We start from the raw sequence: 6,204 nt of genomic DNA on the forward strand, positions 1-6,204 counted from the left end.
GACTGCTCAATTGAAAATGGGCAAAGAACTTGAACAGACACTTCACAGAAAAGGATATCAAAATGGCCAATAAGTGTGTCATTTGACACACATCATTAGGCAGTAGAGAAATGCAAATTAAAACCACAATGAGATACATAGCATGCCAAAATGGCCAAAATTTAAAAGACTGACTATACAAGTCTTGATGAGTTTTGGGAGCTCATCTTCCACATTGCTGGTGGGAGTATAATTTGAAATAACCACGTTGTAAAAGATGTTTGGCGAGACCTGGAAAAGCACACAATAGAATCCAACATTCTATTCCTGGATATATACCCAACAGAAATGAGTGAATATGTCCACCAAAACACACGTACAAGAGTTTTTAATGACAGCTGTACTCATAATAGGCAAAAACTCAAAACATCTCAAATGTTCATCAACAATAAAACGGGTAAATAAATTGTGGCATATTCACAAAAAATGAATAAATAGAAAAGAATTACTGATACATCTAACACAGGGATGAATCTCTGAGTGAAAGAAGGACATATGTATCATTCCATTGATAAGACTTTCAAGAACAGGCGACATCAACTGATGGTGATAGTGGCCGGCACAGTGGTTTTGCCCCAGAGGCTGGCTGTACTGACTGAGCGGGGCATGAGGCAGCCTTCTGGAGCGTGGGAAATGCTCTAGATCTTGGTATGGGTGATGATTACATGGGTGTATACATAGATAAAAATTCATCAGGCTGTACATATTTATGCATCTTATGTAATTATCTCCATTTTTCAGAAGCTGGAAACAAAGAAACAAAAAATGTTACTGTGTGAGTTATCTATTTTTATGTAACAAGTTACCACAAATTTAATGGCTCAAAGCACCACGCATTTAATATCTCATAGTTTCTGGGGTCACGATCCAGGTATAGCTGAGTCCTCTGCTTAGGGTCTCACAAGGCTGCAATCAAGGTGGCAGCTGGGCTGCATTCTCATCTGGGGCTCGACTGGGGAAGAGCCCACTTTCAAGCTCGCACAGTTGATGGCAGAAGTCATTTCCCCACAGCTATGAGACCAAGGGCTCCAGCCTCTTTCTGTCAGCTGTCAGCTTCCTTCAGGCCACCTCAGCTCCTCGCCACGTGGGCCCCAGCCCATGGCCATTTACTTCTTCAGGGCCAGCCAGGGAGAGAGTCTTTAGAGCAAGTCCACTAGCCAGATGAAGCCTCATGTAAAAACATCATTATGGAAGTGACCTGGAATCGCCTTTGTGACAGTCTATCAGTTAGAAGCACATCACAGGTCCCACCCACAGTCGAGGGGGAGGGATGGGGGCCACCTCGGAGTCTGTCCACCACAGTTACACTTTTGCCCATTTAAATTTCATGAATGTGAAAATGCAATGTGTTTCTTTCTCTCCCAGCTTAAATAGCCCTGTCTTGACCCCCCTAAGCCCCTTTGGCTGTGGGTTTATTTTTCTCCTCTCCTTAACAGAGTCTACTTCCTCACCTCTCACTCACACCGCTGAAATTGCTCTCTCCAGCGTTGTTGTCCTTGGCCTCCTCGTCACCAAAACCAATGGGCTTTGTTAAATCCTTGTTTTGATAGTCGCTCCACCCATTGCTTCAGTATTGCATACCCTGGACTCTCTCTGCACTCTGCTTGTTCCCTAGGTGATCTCATCTGCTGCCTTGGTTTCATTTAATATTTTATTCAACAGCTGCTTATCGAGTGCCTCCTCAGGCTAAAGTCCCTGCTTTCATGGAACCATCTGTCACTATCCTGACAACTCCCAAATCTCTCCCTCCCGCCCAGATCTCTTCTCTGAGCCAGCTTCAGCATCTCCTTTCATGTCCCACTGAAAAGACATCTACGTCTCCTCTTCCAACACATCGGTTTGTCAGTCAGGGTCACTACAGACTTGGCTGCTGCCATAGCAGAATCTGAACATCATTCTTGGTTCCTCCCCTCCCTCCGCCCCGGATATGATCACCCTCCACTGACTCTCCTCACTCTAGGTTTCTCAACTCAGTTCACTCTTCCCGTCTTCCTTCCTAGCACTCGTGGACCACCATTATCTTTCACCTGCATCATGACATCAGCCTCCCAACCTCCTAACCTGTGTCCCCAGCTCCAAGCTGGCCCAACCCACCTCTGGGCTGGATGACAGCCAGAGGGACTTTTCCAAAGTACAAAAGCAAGAGTGTTATTGTTCAGCCTATCGCCATTTGGGGCTCCCCTCTGGCCTCAGGCTAAAGTCCAAATGTTCTGGCAAGTTTACAAAGCACTGGAGACGTGGCCCACTCACCTCTCCAGGCTTGTCCCTCCTCGTCCACCTCTTACACTTGACCCTAGAGCCACACGGAGCCTGTGAAACCCCTCTGCCTGGAGTACTGTCCCCACCTGCCCCCCCACTCTCCTGTTTGTCCCTCTTAACTCCCAACCCTCCTCAGACCGCAGTATTCAACCACTTCCTCCAGGAAGTCTCACCTGGTCTCATGCTTCTCTCCTCCTTCTACGTGAGCTGGCTGCTGCTGGGCTCTCAGCACACAGCACGTCCAAGGTCACCTCAACCACTGCAGGTCCAGGGTCACCTCACTCCACCACACGTCCAGGGTCATCTCACTTCCCCGCACATCCAGAGTCACCTCACTTCCCCATGTGTCAAGGGTTACCTCACTTCCCTACAGGTCCAGTGTCACCTCACTTCCCTACAGGTCCAGGGTCACCTCACTTCCCCAGACAGTCGCCCATCTCCCTGATCGTCTTCCCCTTTGGACTCTCTATCACGCTCCTGTTGCTGCTGTAACCAATTCCTACAAACTTCAGGGCTTAAAACAGCACGTTTATTGTCTTCCGGTTCCGGAGGTCGGAAGTCTCAAATGAAGCTGTGAGGAAGGCTGAGCTCCTTGGGAGGCTCCAGCGGAGAATCCAGTTGCCTGCCTTTTCTGGCTTCTAGGGCCTGCGACCACATCCTCATTCTTCAAAGCCGCAGCATAGCCCCGTCCGGTCCCTCACTGACTCTGATCTCCTGCCTCCCTCCCACAAGGACCCTGGTGGTTACGTGGGGCCCACCACGGAAGCCAGGACCTTCTCCCCTCCTCAAGGTCCTTAATCACATCTGCAAAGTCCTCTGACTGTGTAAGGAAATGTCACAGGTTCCACGGACCCAGACACCCAGAGGACATCGGGGGCCGTTATTCCGCCTACCTCAGCCCCCGAGCTCCTCCAAGGCAGGGCTGGCCTCTCCTTCACTCCTGGACCTCCAGCACAGAGCAGCGTGCCCGGCCTGTCAGCTCGTTAAGGGTTTTGTGAACGAGTGGGTCAGTTAATGAACAAAGGTGTGGAATGTGCGTGTGCGCGCGTGTGTGTATGTTATATGTCGTATGTGACTAAGAACTGTGAAGCGGAGGCCTCTAACCCAGTGCAAAGCCACAGGTCCCAGAAAAACTCTCATTCCATGTTTGAGGAACCAAAGGTATGGATGATGAACAGGTACAAATTACCTTATGACAGGTGGGCACCACACCGCAGGAGGCCCCAGGGCGCGTGTGTGACCACAGCTGTGGGTGGGTGGTGCCTTCAAGAGAAATGAACCTTCCAGAGCCACTGACTGCCCAGCCTCACCCCTCACGGGAGGGCCACCAGGTCCAGCAGGGCCGAGAGAAGGGGAGTGACCTCCACTGGGCGTGACAGCTAAGTGAGTGTGCAGGAGGTTGCACTCTCTGGTTGTGTGTGTGACATGGAACGTGCATGACAGCTGAGCAGAGGTGACCCCTGAGAGTGACTGTAATCCTTAAACACAGTGCCTAATACATGTCAGGCTCTGCTTTAAGCATTTTACATATTCCAACTCATTTAACCTTCTAGCAGCCCCATAGGTATTATCCCCACTTTGCAGAGGGGAAAGCTGAGGCCCAGAGAGGTCAAATAACTTGCCCTAGTTCTCACAGCTATGAAGCAGCAGAACCAAGGTTTGAACTCAGGCAGCCCGGACCCAGAGTTGGCTCTGAAGGGCTATGCTGTGCCCAACAAGCTGAAAAGTCCTGGCAAGGTGGGGGGTCTCCGGCATGGCCTCTGGGCTCTCCCTCCTGCTTCCCTCCCCACCCTCAGCAGAACAGTGTGCAGAGAGAGAAGCCAGATGGAAAGACAGGGGCCCAGGATGAGAGCCGAGGGTGATCAGAGCCCACCTTCACCTCCTCCCCTGGCACTGCCTCATCAAGGATCTGCACACCTCCCAGAGCGGGGCAGGCTGCCAGGCGAGTAAGACAGTTCCACTGATCAGCCTGGTGCCATTTGCCTGCCATGGCTGGGTCCTGATGGGAGCAAGTCAAAGGTCACAAGATGCTTGTGAGACAATCAGAGAAATTTGCACACTGCCTAGATATGTGATATCGATTAAGTGGGAAGAACTGGGTGAGAAGAAGTTCTTCTGACTCATAGTGTTGAACTTTCCTCGACAAGACCAGTTATCTGACATGCAGCACAGAGCTCTGCAGGGCTGTAGGGTCACTGAATCAGACACAAATACGCCTCCATGAGCACCGGGACTTAACTCGTTTTAATTTTTCAGTTGTGGCACGTGGTCGTACTTTTCTTAAAGAGTGCTCATCTTTTAGAAATAAATACTAAAATGCTTACAAATAAAATGACAGGATGTCTGAGTTTTGCTGTCTGATGCGGGAGACGGAGTGGAAACAGATGAATAAGATCGGCCGAGAGCTGGGGACCGCGGTACCTGGGGACGGTACGTGGGAGCTCACTGGACCATTCTCCCTACTTTTGTGAATGTTTGAAATTTTCCAAAATTAAAAAGATCTTTTAAGAGGCTCAACCTCTAACTCCATGAAGATTTACCATCATCTTCACTCCATCTGTCCCTTACTGTAAATAGGTGAAATCGTCAACTTTCGACTTGCCAAAGGAAATGCACAACTAGCAAGGAGGGTGCTAAGATTCTCACTGCCTGGGTTGGGGGCTGGGGAAGACTTTGACAGCTCACGTGCAACCGGAGCATGAAGCAGGAGGTGCGGCCAGGAGGAAAAGATCCAAAGCCTGATGTAAAGATGTTCTGGTGCTTCCTCCGTGGGGCTGAGGTGGATCCAGAGGGCCAATCATGGCTGGAAGCTCAGAGTGAAGGTCCTGGCGCCAGGTGAGTGGTTCCCCATGGCAGAAACAAGCAGGGGAATGTCTTTAGTCAATTTATCTAGAAGCAGAGCCTGAGACAAGGATTTGGTGCAACTGGTTTATGAAGGAGCGCTCTCAGGAGAAGAAGAGCGAGGGAAGCAGGACAGGGCAGGTGAAACAAGCCAAGGACAGATGTGATCTGAGCTGCCCACCTGCCTCAACCTGATTCCACATGGGGGGTTGCTGACAAGCACAGACTCGGTCCCACCTTGAGATACTCCATGCCAGTCACTGGCTGCAGGGTTGGGGACAAGGGTGTAACCTAAATTCCCAGAAGGGAGCAACTGTGAGCCCAACAATTACAGCAGCTGGAAATGGGTACCCCACTCCCCAGTGAATGGGAAGTGAGGGGCCCCAACAGTATCTACCTGAGGGAGGAATTTGCTACCTAGAGCCCCAGGCTGCTGCTCATCACTGACTGTTAGAGCTCGGAGGGGCCTCAGCCATCTCCATTCCAACCCCAGAAACGCATCCACACAGAGACAACTTTAAGTAAACAGAGTCCCAGAGAGAGGAAGGAGTTGCCCAGGACCACTCAGAGCCACAACTGGCATCCAGGCCTCCTGACCCATCCCTGAGCAGAAGCCTTCATTTCCCACCAAGGCCCCTGGCTCCTTACAAATGAACCTCTCTTTACACCAGCACTCTGTTGGGAAGCACTGGGGGGAGGCTGGCTGTTTACTAACTGGCATACACTGAGCCCCGGCCCTCTAAGGGGGCCCCCAGCCCCCAGCAGCCCCTCTGTCACATGAGGTGACTCGATACCTCTCAACTCCTGCCCTTTTCTGCTTGACATACATGCATACGCATGCACACACATGCATGCACACCTGTGCACACACACGCAGGCACACACCCCTCAGAATCCCTCCCTGGCCTCCTGGCCTCCACAGCACAGTCTTATTGGGGTCACAGGTTATCTCTGCCTGCTTGACCACAAACCCCAAGAGTGGGCAGGTCTTACTCCTTGCTGCCTGGGCCCCTGCGGCGTTCAGCTCAGAGCTCCACAGATGCATCTCAGACCTCTAGTTCAATA

The sequence above is a fragment of the Equus caballus genome, chromosome 12 (genome assembly GCF_041296265.1).
Source record: "Equus caballus isolate H_3958 breed thoroughbred chromosome 12, TB-T2T, whole genome shotgun sequence".
Classification (NCBI taxonomy): Eukaryota; Metazoa; Chordata; class Mammalia; order Perissodactyla; family Equidae; genus Equus; species Equus caballus.